The following is a 17,475-nucleotide window of genomic DNA, read 5'->3' as shown; positions in this document are numbered from 1 at the left end:
CTTCATGACCTAATCACCTCCCAAAGGCCCCACCTCCAAATACCATTACAATGGAGATTAGGTTACAACGTAGGAATTTTGAGGAAAAACACATATTCAGTCTGTAGCAAGGAGGTTAGTGGATATCTACAAATTTCAGCATTCTATTATCAATGTATTCTAATTTAATCTAAGCCCCTTGACATATATAATTCTATAGGTATTTATTCCTTCCAGTAGATATTGTTCAGAGTCTTTTGACTAATACTTATTCTTTCCTACCCTCCAAACTCTGTATTCCTACAATATTTCACTCTACCATCCAATCATAATTTTTAAATATGGTTCCCTTGTATTTTTCTCTCACTTCATATTTTAAGAGTAACTTGTACAATGGGACAGATATAATGGAATAAAAAGTGATCCCCTTGTCGGTTATGTTTTGTTTCCTGATTTTATTTTTTGTGCCCATGAGTTTGCAAATTATAACACTCTCTATCCTAGAAACGGGAGCTATTAAATTCAATGGAAATATTTAAGCAACTAACCTCTTGAGTCAGAAAATATGCTTTCTTATTCAGAAATATATGTAAGAGCCACAAAAATATTAACAGATATTTATAGTCCCTTCCTCCTCCCCACACTCACTTGCATCTCATGGGAGATTTTGACCAGCAAGTTTCTCCTCTTGTCTACTTATTATGCAAATGAAATTAGAGAGTAGTACTTCAGAGTGGGGAAGGGAACAAAATATAAATGCTCATGTTCATAATTTCTGTTACACACACACACCCCCCTTGAATGTGATTATCTCCTCTGACTGAAATTGTAAACACAAAGACATCTTGTACATCACAGATGCTGAATGGTGGATTTAAACAAACAAGTGACTATCCAAAGAGAAAGTAGTTTTGTCAAGGAAGACTTCTTCATTTGATAGATATCTCTGCCCTTCCCAAATGATCAATATTACATATGTCACTGTGCAGTCAGCCATGGGTATAACCAAATATCAGAGTCGAAAAATAATTTTTAATAAATCAAGTTCCTTTAGATTCAAAGGTGTTCATTACACATATTCTGGCCATTTCACTATCTTTTTCCTTTTTAATTGAGTCTTTTGGCATGGTAGAGTCAGTGAAAAGCTAGAGGAAAAAAGTATTAACAAATTAATTCACTAAACATTTTTACAGTACCTAATATGCACTTACACTATATCACTCAAAATTCTTTTGAAAAGTGGGTAAGGTCTCAATCGTCACACATAGGCCCTAAATTTTAGGATATTCCAGGCCATTAGCAATGCCAGATAAACCAACTGGATATAAGTTTTCTGTATTACCTGTAAGATCAACTCACAATAACAGCCCATGCCAGGGTGGTGGCTATCTCTGGATAAGTACCAGTGCGCTTTTCAAAGGAGAGGGGAATGGGTGCTCTAGGCAGTGGCTGTTCCAGCATAATTATAAAGGGCGTAGGATATAAAGTTATAAATGGTTCAGAAGGATATGAGTTGGAGTGTCACAGTTTAATAACTACAGGGCCCGGGCAGATGACTTTTCTTCTAAGCATCTATTTACTCAATCTATTTATACCTTAGAGAGTGAGAGAGTAAAAGAGAAAGAGCGAACACTTAATGGCACATAAGTACTCAAAAAATTGTATTTTTATCTGCAAAGTCGTGGTGATGCATTCAGAGGACTATAACTATTTCTGTATATATGATGTGAAAAAGCTTCAAGTTAGGTAATGACAATCTAGGCAGAAAAGAAAGTTCAGGGTTAAAAGAATTTCTGGTAAAAATTGCTAGTTGTGGAAAGTTGAGATTTTTGGAAGCAGACAGTGAGAAACAGTTGGTTTAAAATGTTTATAAGGGATTAAAACCTGTGAAAGGAAGGAGCAGGAAACAGGACAGAGCAGAGAAAGAATCTGAACTATGAGGTAGGCTTGACAAAGCCTCATCCCCCCATGCAGAAGGTGGAGCTTTATTGCATGGGCTAGAATGGCCAGGCCTTTGTAGCCCTTCTTCAGTCTCCAAATACGGGCTGCGTCAGGAAGCGCCTGTCCTGGAAGAAGAAGGATCTCCGAAACCGAGATACACTGCTGTAGCCCATCTGCCGTCTGAACTCCTGGCAGGGAGGCTGTGGGGGTATCTGGGAAGTGCATCATTCATCTCTCACACAGTGTTGGCCAACAGGATATTGTCTTCCCCTTCTGGGAGGAGAGGGCCTTCCTCAGTTTCCTTGAAGTTGATCTGGGAAAGTGACTCTTTGTACAAAGACAATGGAAATCCTAGGTCTTTTGTTTCTCTTGTAATGAGGAACTCTTAGAGGTTGTTAAGGAAGACAGTGACGTGATCAAATTTGCCTTAAGAAAGATTAATTTGGCAACAATATGCAAATATGTTGGACGTGGTTAAGGCTGCAGACAGATAGCTAAGTAGATGCTACTTAAGCAAGACAAAGAAAATGAAACGGGAAAAGAATTTAGGGTGAAGGAAAGAAATTAAAGCCACAGTTAAGGGTTAACTATACTATTTAATGATAAATTGGTTGTAGGGCAGAATATGTAGTCTGAGGTACAGTTGGTATAATGCTAGTGTCCTTTATTTTATTCCCCATCAGAGTGGCTCTGATAGAATAATAGTGGTTAATATTTACTAAGTGCTTATGTGTACCAGCCACACTGCTAATCACTTCTCTGCATTCCTCTGTCTTCTGGACACCACTAGCCATCCCTTCTGCCTGCTGACAGGCCCCACTTTATTTGGAAACTAGTTGCTCATGTATCTTTATGGGGCTCACCTAAGCCCAGGGAGGCAAATGTTCATTATTAGCCTATGCCAATCATCATAATTCTATTTTCCTTATCGGTGATTTGTTAGACATGATCACATGACAAAAATGAGGGAAAGAGAAAAGTCAGAGGCTTCTGCAATTGTTTTCCTCATAATTAAAAAAGGTAGGGGGGGAACTAAGGTAGGGACTTGCTTATTTCCTGGCTTTGGACACGATCACATGAAACCCCAACACTAGGAATGACCCTATATTCTTTTTTGTGATCAAGAGGGGAAATGTCAAGAGACTCCCAGGAAGACTGACACAGAGCCCTCACACCATGGGGCCCCCAGTTAATCAACTCTGGACAGCCTACCTTGGGACTTCTGGGTAGTACATTTTTCTCACTGTTTAAACCACTTTTGGTTTATTCAGTTACTTGTAGCTAAAGAATTCTAACTGATATCAATGCGTTTAGCACTATCTGTGTATGAAAGAAGGAGGAAAGGGAGTAAACAAAGAGCCTCAAGCCCCCCAAATCTGCCAGGGAAAGAGAAAGATCCTCTCAAAGATTTGGAAGTCATGCCAGTGAAACCATTAAAATCTTAGTGCCAGGCCAGGCGCGGTGGCCCACGCCTGTAATCCTAGCACTCTGGGAGGCCGAGGCGGGTGGATGGTTCGAGCTCAGGAGTTCGAGACCAGCCTGAGCAAGAGCCAGATCCCGTCTCTACTAAAAAAAAAGAAAGAAATTATATGGACATCTAAAAATATATATAGAGAAATTAGCCGGGCATGGTGGCGCATGCCTGTAGTCCCAGCTACTCGGGAGGCTGAGGCAGGAGGATCGCTTGAGCCCGGGAGTTTGAGGTTGCTGTGAGCTAGGCTGATGCCACGGCACTCTAGCCCGGGCAACAGAGTAAGACTCTGTCTCAAAAAATAAATAAATAAATAAAATCTTAGTGCCACTATTTGGGAAAATAATTTGCTTTTTTCATTTTTTTTCTGAGACTTGATGTCAGACTTTCACAGTCTAAAGTTTTCTTCTCAAATGTTAAGACATCTTTTGTTTCATGAGATCTCAACATCACAGCTTTTTGCCTCACCTCTTGCTATGACCCTTAAATATTTCACTAGCTCCATTTACCACAATAGATGAAGACTGCCATTAGCTCCAAGTGGTTGTTAGTGACTCTTAAAGAACTGACTATAGAAATTCAACCTTTCATTAGTGACTGGTGTGCAATTTTATGACATCTAACAGAGTCTTATGCTGTGCAGATCAAAGGACTGGGAATAGCTGTTTCTGTAGCTGCAGACTTTTTAAGGATTGTGTTTTTTGAACAGAAGATACTGCTACCAAATTCTCAGATGGTATCTTTTGGTTTTATAGTCTTATTAGTGACTCAGATGAAACTACTCTTTTCATCAGGATGAAATTGTTTGTTTTCCTCCTTCGATGAAAATAACTTCAATTAGTATAAACTTCAGAAAATAAATTCTTTTTATTTTAATTTTACAATGGATGTCAATGGAGGCAAAATAATCCTGAAGGATAAATAAGACTGGGAAAAATTTGTTTCAAACAAACAAACAAAAAAGGAATCAGAGAATGTTAAGGAAATAATAAATTTAACCAAATCCATCTTGCTGCTTTTTAGAGTGTTTACTTCTAAATTGTGTGTTTAAGTATAGACAATGATACCAATACATTCTGCAAGACGCTCAATTTCCCAGAATGAAAAATGGTATAAAATACCAATTCCTCCACTTGGGTGTTGGATTCTATGACTTCTCACCTTTTTAAAGACTTTCCTCAAACAATAACTTCTCTTTCCTGCATCAACAATTTCTCAAATTTTATGGAATATTACCACTGGCATACAAACAAGCACTATATTTTTCCTTGAAACAAAATAAAGAAAACCTCTCTTAACCTCCACATCATCCTTCTACTGCTGCCCCCACTTCTTTTTTCCCAATTAATTGTAAATCATCTTGAAAAACTTAGGGTCACCTCATCTGATCTTCTAAATCCACTCCAATCAGGTTTTCACTCTCCAAACAGCAGAGAGAAATCTTGTCTACTTCACAAAAAGTTTGATCAGTAGTCACTACTCTTTCTTCATCTTAATCAGACCTTTCACTTCCTTTCAGCATAGTTGATCACCTTTCTTCCAACAAAGTTTCTCTTCCCTTGCTGTCTAGAACCCCACAGGCTTCTGATTGAGTGCCTATGTTGTTAGCTGCTTCATCTAAATCTCTTTTGTGTTTTATTCTCTGCTGAGCCACTAAATCACCTGGGCTCCATTATCTTGCTTAAAAATGCTTTCTTTCTAGGTGAGATATATATATATATATATACATATATATATATACACACACACATATATATTGTTCTTGGAGAATTTTTTTTATTCTTATTTCAGCATATTGTGGGGGTACAAAAGTTTAGGTTACGTATATTGCCATTGCCCCTCACCCTGAGTCAGAGCTTCAAACGTGTCCATCCCCTAGACAGTGCGCATCACACTCATTATGTACTAGGTGATATTTTTTAAGCCTATGGCTTTAAATGTAACCTATTTGCTACGGCTTCCATGTCTATACCTTAAGATTCAAACTTGTCCTAAAACTCCAGACTCATATCCAAAAGCATGCTTGATATGTGTCCACAAGTATTTTAATAAGCATTTTAAAATTAACACAGCCAATACAAAACTCTTGATTCTCCACAGAACCCACCCACCAAACCAGCTCCTATCTCAGATTAACTTGAATAAACAACTTCACCTAGTTTCCTAAGTCAAGCTCTGGAAATTTTCCTTGATTTCTCTCTGCCCATCAGATATCCCCACCCCCAAATATACATATCTAAATCATCAACATATCATGTACAATTTGCTTCCAAAATATATCACAGATCTGTGTTCTTGTTCTGCATTTCTAGTATTATGACCATCCTGGCTGGTTCGTACGGTACCTCAGCTGGCCTCCCACTTCCAATTTGTCCCATCACAAGTTTTTCATTCACTTGTTTGTTTTTTACTTATAAAGTTAACTTCATTGAAGTATGACTTACATGCAATATAAACTGCTTATTTTAAGTTTACAGTTGATGAGTTTAAGTGTAAACCCCCATATAATCATCATGCCAATCAATTAACAGAATATTGCCCCCAAATTTTGTTCTATTGCCTTTTGCATTGTACCCTTCCTCACCTCCAGCCCAAGTAATAACTGATATGCTGTCTGCTACTGTAGATTAGTTTGACCTGTTCTGGAAATACATACATGTGGATTCCTATAGTATACACTCTAATGTCTTACATAGCTCAGCATAATGATATGAGAATCATCAATATTTTGTGTCAAGGTGGTTTGTTTCATTTTATTGCTAAGTAGTATACTATTATTTGGATGTATCACAATTTGTTTATCTATTAAGGGATTATTGGGGTTTTTTTTACAGCTTAAAGCTGTTATTAATAAAGATACTACTAACATTTTCATGCAAGTCTTTTTTAAGACATATGTTTTTTTTTCTTTGAGGTAAATAACTAATAGTGAAATCATGGGATGTCATGCTGATAAACTTTTCTGTGGTTTTAACATTAAAAACTTACTATCAAGGTATGAGGGTTCTATTTCCATATCCTTCCCAATACTTGTTATTTTCAGTCTTTTTAATTTTAAACATTCTAATAGGTATGTAGGGATATTTTCATTTCACTGATGACTAATGGTGTTGAGCATCTTTTCCTCTACTTAGTGGAAGGTATACTTTATGAATTTTAGTTACATTTTATGCTCATGGGTTGTCTATTATTGAGTTTCAAGAGTTTTTACATATTACAATTTTTTTTCTAAAAAAAAACTTCGCTGAGTGTGGGGGCATGCACTTGAAATCCAAGCTACTCTAGAGGCTAAGACGAAAGGATCTCTTGAACTCAGGAGTTCAGACTTTAATGTATGATGATATTGCCTGTGAATAGCCAATATACTCCAGTCTGGACAACATAATGAGACCCCCATCTCTAAAAATAATTAAATTTTAAAAACCGCCTCAAAACTTGGTAACATAAAAAACAATGAGCATTTAAAAAGAAAAGAAAAAATCATATAAATTAAAATTTAACTGTAGAAATAAAAGAAACATTTATTATATATATGCACTGTGAAGAATACCATTTTGTAGCTTGCCTTTTCATTTCATTTATTATGTATTTCAAAGAACAGAAATTTATAATTTTGATAAATTTTAAATTGTTGTTTAAAATATTAAGGGGCTACAAATGTTTTATTACATGGATGCACTAAATAATGCTGAAGTCAGGGCTTTCAGTGTGTCTGTCAACAGGACAGTGTTCATTGTACCTAACAGGTAAGTTCATAGCCCTCAGCCCTCTCCTCTGCCCCCTTTTTAGTTTCCAATGTTTACATTTCTTTGTGCCCATGTGTACCCATCACTTAGCTCTCACATATTAATGAGAACATCATGTGGTATTTTTTTTCCATTCCTAAGATAATTCACTTAGGATAATAGTCTCCAGTTCTAGCCAAGTTGCTGCAAAAGACATTATTTCATTCCTTTTTATGGCTGAGTAGTACTCCATGGGATATGTGTGTGTGTGTGTGTGTGTGTTTGTGTTTATCACATTTTCTTTATCCACTCATGAATCGATGGGCACTTAGATTGATTCCATATCTGTGCCATTTTGAATTATTCTGTGATAAACATTTCAGTACAAGTATCTTTTGGATAAAATTATTTCCTTTCCTGTGGGTAGATACCAAGTGGTGGGATTGCTGTATCGAATGGTAAGTCTACTTTTAGCTCTTTGAAGAATCTCCATACTGTTTTCCACAGTTGTTGTACCAGATTTCAGTCCCATCAACACTGTATAAGCTTTCTTTTTTCTCTGCATCCATGCCAGCATCTATTACTTTTTGATCTTTTAATAATGCCATTCTGATAGGGATAAGGTGGTATCTTATTGAGGTTTTAATTTGCATTTCGTTGATGATAGTGATGTTGAACATTTTTTCACATGGAGGTTGGCCATTTGTCTGTCTTCTTTTGAAAAGATTTTGTTCATGTCTTTTGCCCACTTTTTGAAGGGGTTGTTTTATTCTTGCTGATTTGTTGATGTTCTTCGTAGATTCTGGATAGTAGTCCTTTGTCAAATATATAGTTTGTGAATATTTTCTTTCATCCTATAGGTTGCCTGTTTACTCTGTTGATTATTTTCTTTGATGTGCAGAAGTTTTTTAATTTAAATAAGTCCCATTTTTTGTTGCTCTTATTGCTGTATTTTCCTTTGGGGTCTCAGTAATAAACTCTTTGTCTATGTTGAGAGATTTTTTCCTACATTTTATTCTATAATTTTTATGGTTTCATGTCTTACATTTAAGTCTTTTATCCATTATGAATTAATTTCTGTAAATGTCAAGAGGGAGAAGTCCTGTTTCACTCTTCTGCATGTGGCTATATTATTTTCCCAGTACCATTTGTTGAATAGCATCAAAGCATAAAAAGATATTTTTTCTTTTTTTTACATCTTTTGAGATAATCACATGGTCTTTGTTCTTGATTCTGTTTAGATAGTAAATCATATTTATTGATTTGGGTATGTTAAAGCATTCTTGCATCCCTGGTATGAAGGACACTTGATCTTGGTGAATTATCTTTTCTATGTGCCATTGAATTCGGTTAGCTTGTATTTTGTTGAGGATTTTTGCATCTATAGTCATAAGGGATGTTGGTCTATAGTTTTCTCTTTTTGTCAGTGTCCTTTCCTGGCCTTGGTATCAAGGTGACACTTGCTTCATACAAAAGTTAGCGAGGATTCCCTCCTTCTCAGAATTATGGAATAATTTCTGTAGGATAGATTCCAGTTCTTTGCAGGTCTGGTAGAATTCGGCTGTGAATCCTTCTGATCTGGGGCTTTTTTTGGGGGGGGAGGGTTGAGAGATTTTTTTATTACTTCCTCAATATCACTGCTTGTTATTTGTCTGTTCAGGATTTCAATTTCTTTCTGGTTCAGGCTACAGAGGCTGCATGTTTCCAGGAATTTATCCACTTCCTATAGGTTTTCTAGTTTGTGTGAGTAGAGGCTTTTGTAGTAATCATGGATGATATTTTGTATTTCTGTGGTATCAGTTGTAAGGTCTCTTTTTAGCATTTCTTTTTTTTCTTTTTGAGACGGAGTACTCATTCTGTTCCCCTGGCTAGAGTGCAGTGGTGTAATCATACCTCAGTGTAACCTCAAACTCCTGGGCTCACACAATCCTTCTGCTTCAGCCTCCTGAGTAGCTAGTACTACAGGCATGTGTCACCATGCCTGGCTAATGTTTTCTATTTTGTGTAGAGATAGGGTCTTGCTCTTGTTCAGGCTGGTCTCAAACTCCAGACCTGAAGCAGTCCTCTTGTCTTGGCCTCCCAAAGTGCTAGATTTACAGACATGAGCTACCATGCCCAGAGTCTTTTTGCATTTCTGATTGAGGTTATTTGAGTCCTTTCTCTTCTACTATTGGTTAATCTGCCTAGTAGCCTATCAATTTTGTGTATCTTTTCAAAGCATGAACTTTTTGTTTTGCTGATTCTTTGAATATTTTTTTTGTTTCCCTTTTGTTTAGTTCTGCTTCTTTGAGCTTTATTATTTCTTTTCTTCTGCTTGATATGGGTTTGGTTTGTTCTTCTTTTTCTAGTTCCTTAAGATGTGACCTTAGATTGTTAATTTGTCTTCTTTCTGTTTTTTTAATGTAAGCATATAAGGCCATGAACTTTCCTCTTAGTGCTGCTTTTGATGTATCCCATAGATTTTTTAAAGAAAGCGTCCCCTTGTCATTCAGTTCAAAGAAATTTTATTTCCATCTTTATGACATCATTAACCAAAGGATCATTTTGTAGAAGGTTGTTTAATTACCATGACTCTTAGTGGATTTGAGAGTTTCCTTTGGAATTGATTTCTAGTTTTATTCCACTGTAGTCTAAGAAGATACATGGTATGATTTCAATTTTTCTAAATTTGCTGAGACTTGTTTTGTAGCCTAAGATATGATCAATCTTGGAATATGTCACATGTTCTATTGAGAAAGATGTGTATTCTGTAACTTTTGGTTAGAGTGATCTGTAAATGTCTGTTAGGTCCATTTGTTCTAGAGTCCCAATTAAGTCCAGTGCTTCTTTGTTGATTTTCTGCATTGATGATTGTCTAGTCATGTTAGTGAGATTTTCAAGTCCCTGGAGATTATGATACTACTGTTTATTTCTTTGTTTATATCTAGGTGATTTGTTTTATGAATCTGGGAACTCCAGTATTAGGTGCATATATATTTTGGATTGCTATGTCTTCTTGCTGAATTGCTCCCTTTATCATTATAAAATGACCATCTTTGTTCTTTTTTTTTTTTTTACCTTTGTTGATTTAAAGTTAATTTTATCTGATATGAGAATGGCTACATTTGCTTGCTTTTGGTCTCCATTTGCATGGAATACATTTAGTCTGAATCTTAGCCGATCAATCTGAAAGTGGATATCCACCAGCACCTACATCTTCTCCGTGAGAAGGGCTGTGTAGGCTGCATCTAGTCCCCCATCTTGGCCCCTCCCCTCTATTTTCTTTTGTATATAGCGAGTTTTGTACCCTGTTTTATCAACTTCTCCCTACCACAAAGTCAGAAAGATTATTTATATATATTTTCACGAAATCTTTAACATTTTAACATCTAAAATTCTATAATAGTTTCTGTGAGACTGGAATTATTCTTTCATTAGATGTTTGATAGATACATCAGCACAGCCACATAAACCTGGGAATTTTTTGTGGGGGAATTTATGAACTAAATTGCTTTACTACATATTGATATTTCAATTTTATATTTCTTGTATGAGTTTTGATAATTCATGTATTTTAAATAATGTGCTTATTTTATAAAGTTTTTAAAGCTGTTATAAAGTTGTTTAAAATTACTCTTATTTATACTTTGAATAACTGTGGAACCTTTTATTTTGTCACTGACAATTTATGTTTCTCTCTCTCTCTCTCTCTCTCTCTCATATTAATATAACAAGAGGTTAATAAGCGTTTTTTAAATATTTTCAAAGGAAATAACTTTTGGCTTATTGATATTTTTCTATTATTTGCCTACTTTCTATTTTTATTTATTTTTACTCTCATGTTTATTATTTTTTCTTTTTGCTTTTTTGGGGGTTATTTTATTTCATTTTTTTAGTTTCTTTAGGTGCATGCGTAGATCATTGATTTGAAGCATTTATTTTTTCCTAATATAAGTATTTGATGCTAAAAATTTCCTACTAATTACTGCTTTTAGTACATCCAACAAAGTTAAATGTTATATTTTTCTTTTCTTTCAGTTCAAAATACATTTAAATTACTATCATTGTTTCTCTTTTGACCCATTTATGTTTTAGAATTGTACTTTCCTAATAGTTTGATATGTCTAGTTTTTTTTAATAAACTTCTCATTTAATCCTGTCTGATAATATATTCTATATAACTTTAATTCATTTGGAGCTATTAAGATGTTTTTCAGTATAATTATATCTGAACAAAGAAAAGTCTCTCCTCTTTCCTCCAGCAAACTTTTTACTAGCGTTTGCATGCATTGGAGCTCCTAGGTAAAAATCAAGTCTGATTTTTTTCACATCCACTTAGATGACGGTTGTACAGGAGCTCATTTCTTATTTAATCCCTAAGGATCATTTGAGGAATAATTTGGAGAAAATTTCTATCAAATCCTGTTTTGAAATGGCAGAAAATTTTCTACCAATAAAACCACTAAATAGACCATATCAAAAAACAAACATCATACAATTAACTCTCCATAAAAAATGTAATGTAGAGCTCAGGAAGATAATGGTAGAAAATCCATCATTTCAGCCATCCATTCCAAAAATCATATAATCCAGGGGATTCACACTTATAAAATCACTCTTTAATGGGGACGTGCTAGGGTGCCGTAAGTAGTTTAAGCACAATTAGTGGAAGAACAGTGAGTTTATGGGAAAACTGATTGCATTTTTCTGAGATAATCACACATCAGGTCATTTAAGCCAAAAATGGCAGAGAATACTTCAATCATTTGAAAGTCCTTACACAAAATGGCTGGGAATCCGAGGCATCAGCATTAGAGACAATTTTCTTCTCCTCAAGATAATGAAGAGAAAATTAGTCATAGAGTATTTCCAGATTAGGTTGGCATAAAGCCCTGGTTTCAGAACTGAGATCGCTCCTACCGACTTTAATAAGTGATTTGTGCACTTTTGAAACCTGGGTAAATGCTAGGAAGTCATTTCCACGATACGCCTTCATTCAGTATGAAATTGAGTTTGAGGCTCCAAACAGCTGTTCAGTTATTTCTTCAGTTATGCATTAATTTATTTGTTTTATTTGATGGGCCATCTGTTGAACGTGTTCTTTGAAAAGACTGCATTCTTCTGTTGTGGGGGGAATTATTCTATAAAGTTCAAGTATGTCATGTTAGCTGATATTTTGTTCAAGTCGTCTATATCCTTATGAATTTCTCTGTAGAAATTTAAATTATAATTGTGAACTTGTCTGTTTTTGTTTACAAGTTTTTTTTATAGGTAGAGATTTAGAATTCTGTTTCCTTGCTTAATTGGCGCATTTGTCTTTATGAAATGCCCCTCCTCGTCGTTATTGCTATTCCTTGTCCTGGGGTCTGCTTCTGCGGTATTAAAGTATGTTTTTCCATTCTTTTACTTTTAGCTTATCTGTAACTTCATATTTAAAATGCATTTCTTCTATAGTACACACAGTTGGATTATTTATTTATTTATATATTTTTTTGAGACAGTCTCTCGCTCTTTTGCCCTGGCTTGAGTGCCATGGCATCAGCCTAGCTCACAGCAACCTCAAACTCCTGGGCTCTAACAATCCTTCTGCCTCAGCCTCCCAAGTAGCTGGGACTACAGGCATGTGCCACCACGCCTGGGTAATTTTTTCTATATATTTTTAGTTGTCCAGTTAATTTCTTTCTATTTTTAGTAGAGACAAGGTCTTGCTCTTGCTCAGACTGGTCTCAAACTCCTAAACTCAAATTATTCACCCGCCTCGGCCTCCCAGAGTGCTAGAATTACACCATGCCCAGCCCTGGATTTAGCTTTATAATCCAGGGTAATATTCTCTGGCCTTTATTTGGAAAGTTTAGATCATTTATAATTAATCTAATGTTTTATATGGTTGTTTTAAATTTACCATCTGGTTATTCATTTTCAATTTGTCCCATATCTTTTTTGTTCTTTTTCTTTACATTCATTTTGACGATTTAAACATTTTTCATTATTCAATTTTTCTCCACTATGGTTTTACAAATCATAACTCTTAAGTTATATATTGTAGGAGCTCCAAGGTATGCAACATACATACCACCTTCTCACAGTCTATCTTCAAGTAATATCATGCCACTTAAGACATAAGAAATGTAAAACCATATACTTCTATTTTACCCTTCTCTCCTTTATACCATTATCGTCATGTGATTTACAACTATATATGTCATAAGCCCAACAGACACATTGTGGTTTCTCATTTAAACAGTAAAATATATTTAAAGAAATTGAAAAATGAGGAAAAACTTATTTTTATTTACTTATACAGCTACTATGCACACTATTCTTATTTCTTTAGTAAAACTCTAGTTTAATGGTTTTTTTTTGGCCTCAAGAAATGTCCTTTAAACTTTTTTTAAAGTGCAAGTCTTATGATGATGAATTCTCCCAGCTTTTCTTTTACTGAAAATATTTTCTTTTTACCTTAATTTCTGAAAATATTTTTACTGGATGTAGAATTCTCAGTTGATAGAACTTCATGCAGGAACTTAAAGTTGTTGTGTTAATGTACTGTGGTTTGCATTGTCTCTGATGAAGTCAACAATATTATTATGTTTGCTCTGCTGGATTTAATCTTTCTTTTTCTCTTTTGCAGCTTTAAACATTATTTCTTCAACAATGATTATAGGAAATTTGAATTACATGCTTCAGCTATTTTTGTTTGTTTCTCTGGTTGGGATTTGTTGAACGTCTAGAATATGTGGTCTAGGATATGTAAGCAAATTTGGAAAATGTTAGCACATTATTCCTTTAATTTTTTCACCTCTTTTCAGGAACTTCAATAGCATTCATGTTAGAGTTCTTGGAATCATCACTGCACATATTTAATATAAATATTTATTTTATTATTTGCGATAATTTTTTCTCAGTGCTTCTGTGTGGTTAATTTTTATCACTATTGTCTTGTAAGTACACTGATTTTTTTCCTGTCGTATTTAATCTACAGAAAAGTTTAGCAATACATGTAATATATTTTAGGTTCTAGAGGTCCTATTTGGTTCCTTTTTACTACGTTTGCTTTTTCTTCTTACTATGTTCATGTTTACATCAATCTTTTAAAGATCTGGATGTTTCCCTTTTCCCAGTTCTCAGGTTATCCAAACAAAAGATGTGGATCACTTTGGTAAAGTACTGGATAATTAATACTGGGCATTTGTCACAGTGAAAAATTATCCTCCATCATAACCTCTATCTGTCTTTTAGTCGATGGGTTCATGGTCTGGGAACTGAGCACTTCTGGAATCTGGGAAAAGGATTTTGACTTTTTAAGGGACAGCTTTCCTCAGTCTCCTGGTCATCCTTCTTTTATTTATTTATTTTTTTTATTGGATAAATTAAATAAATTTTGTTGACTGCCTGTTAATTTTTCAAGGACTGACATGTTCTGTTACCTCTCTTCATATCTCCTCTGAGTAAAAGCTGCCCTATCTGCCACTCAGATCTTACTACTCTGTGTGACTATTGCACTTATCCTGATTCTGATGGCTAAGCACCACCACCATCTCTTCTTTATTTTGAGGTCCAATCATTCTAATAACTATCAGGATGCCTAGTTCTCTAACAGCATCTCCTATGTCATTCTTTGCCTACAGAGAATAGTCATCATAAGCTTCTTAATAATTTTAGTTTCCTGTTACCAGCTCATTTCTTATCTTACTATTGACTGGAATGTCCTCTAGGCCTTCAGTGGAATACTGTCAGTAGTTTACCCAGACTTATGTGGTATATCCAATTTAGCTTGCCTCTTTGATCCCTCTGCTGCTTTTAATTTTTTTTTCCATCTGCTTGAGAATTGTGGTATTTCTATTTAATTTACTTTGGGTCACTATTTTTTCCATGTTCCAAGAGCTATCTTAGGAGAGGATTAGTATGAACCCCCAGGATTTAATACCAGGGCATTAAATTCTGTTTCATAGGATAATTTTTCCATATTGATACACTCTCTTTTCCCTTTCTGTTCTGTTCTGTCCCCTGTGACTCAGTAGCCTCAGCACCAATATCATACAAGTGCTTTTGTCTCTTAATAGTACCTTTGTTATGTCAGCCAAATCCTGCAGCAACTTGAGCGTGTAGTTTCTCTTACTCCTTAGCAAGCCTAACATGTCTCCATGTGGATGTGCTGGGATTTGTGCTGGTGTTGTCTCAGACCGCGCTCCCTGGAAACAGGGGCTGGCAATGAGAAGGTTGTGTAGTGCTCTTAGGATAATTGCCTATAAAAATGTGAGAGGCAAGATTTGGCACTAGGAGAAGCTGATCCACAATGCAGTTGTTAGTCAGTACTCACCCAATTTATAGGAAGTTCTGGAGGTTGGGGTGATCTTTAGAGTTGTCCCCAAATAAAATAAGGATGCCAGGTCTTCAAACTATGCATCACACAGTAATTGTCCACAAGCATCCTCCCTGGCTCCCCAGCACAACCCAGAAAGGGATGTAATTTTGAACAAACAGCTTCTTGCTGAAGAAAAATCCCAGTGAAATATCTAGCTTTGTGCTATTTCATCAGCAGCTGGCAGATAGATGCATTGGCCCTAAAGAGGTGACCTGGGCAGAACATATAATATCCACTGTAGATACACAAAATGTTGAAATCAATTCTCTAGTTTCTTCTCTTCTGATTTCCACACTTATGTTTTGCAATTGCTTAGTGATAACTTAGACAGTCATCTTTGTCAAATGTAGTATTGCATTCATTCTATTCAGTAAAATCTATCTATTTTCTTTTCCTGTTTTCTATGTCATTTTGTGGCATCATTATTTACCTTGTTTCACAAGGTAAAACTGTGGAATTCATCTTTAACTCCCCCATTTTTCCGCCTTTGATCTTGTTTTTTTCTGCTTTAAATGCCCTTTCACCCTCTTCTCTAATTAGTGAAATTTTATTCACTCTTCAAGGATAAGCTTTAGTATAACTTCCTTTATGGACCCTTCTTTGGTTGCTCTAAGCAACACCAATTATTCTTTCCTCTGAACCACTAATATAGTTTATACATTCTGTTAGTGAGCCCAGTCTGTCATAACAAAATACCAAAGACTGGGTGGCTCAAACCTGCAGTCCCCAACACCTGGGCCACAGACCAGTACCTGTCCATGGTCTGTTAGAAACTAGGCCGCACAGCAGGAGAGCAATGAAGCTTCATCTGTAATTACAGCTGCTCCCCATTGCTCACATCATTGCATAAGCTCCGCCTCCTGTCAGATCAGCAGTAGCAATAGATTCTCATAGCAGCCTGAATCCTACTGTAAATTGCTCATGTGAAGGATCTAGATTGCATGCCCTCCTTATAAGGATCTAATGCCTGATGATTTGAGGTAGAGCTAAAGCGATGATGCTAGTGCTGGGGAGCAGCTGCAAATACAGATTATCATTAGAAGAGAGGTTTCACTGCACAATAAATGTAATGTGCTTCAATCATCCCAAAACCACCAACCACACCTACCTGGTCCATGGAAAAATTGTCTTCCATGAAACCGGTCCTTGGTGCCAAAAATGTTGGGGACCACTGGCTTAAACAGCAAAAATTTATTTCTCACAGTTCTGAAGACTGGTAGTCTGAGTTTAGCATGCCAGCAAGGTTGGGTTCTGTAAGGACTTTCTTCCCGGCTTGTAGACAACTGCCCTCCCACTGTTTCTTCACATGGCACAGATGGAGTGAGAGGAAGCTCTCCAGTGCGTGTCTTCTTATAAAGGTACTAATCCCATCTTGAGGATGCCAACCTCATAATCTCATCTAACTCTGATTACCTTCCAAAGGCCCTATCTTTAAATATCGTCATATTGAGGCTTATGGTTTCAACATATGAATTTTTGGGGAGAGGATAACAATTTAGTCCATAGCATACTTATTCTATAAGAGGTCCTGCCATATTGTGTTAGTGTAAATATTGTACATGTATAACTTCTCTTTAAACTATGAGTTTCTAAAAGGCAGGCACAGTCTCATTTTCTTTTGACCTCTAGTTACTGGCATAAAGACAGCTGTTGGGGCATGTTTGAGGTTTATTTGCTAATTTTGAATGAATCTGTACTATACATGTGCCATTTTTGTGAACTTTCCTTTATAGCTGCTTATTCACATTCAAGGATCAGAGAACTCTTCACTCTTTATAAAAATGATATATATTCACATTAAGTCCATTAAAATACATATTTGTTACACGAGAAATAAAAAGTAAAATTAAAAAATGTAATATGGCAAGTAGAGGTCTCTAATCCTATGTTGTTGTTGTTGTTAATACTGGTAGCTTGCCAATATCAAGGTTTGGCAGTGATGAATTAGTTGTGCTTAGGTATATGACCCTGTTTTGCACTCTTAGAACACTTTACTTTCACTTCATAGCACTTTC

Source organism: Eulemur rufifrons, chromosome 17, assembly GCF_041146395.1.
Source record: "Eulemur rufifrons isolate Redbay chromosome 17, OSU_ERuf_1, whole genome shotgun sequence".
Classification (NCBI taxonomy): domain Eukaryota; kingdom Metazoa; phylum Chordata; class Mammalia; order Primates; family Lemuridae; genus Eulemur; species Eulemur rufifrons.
Note: the sequence above shows the minus strand (reverse complement) of the source record.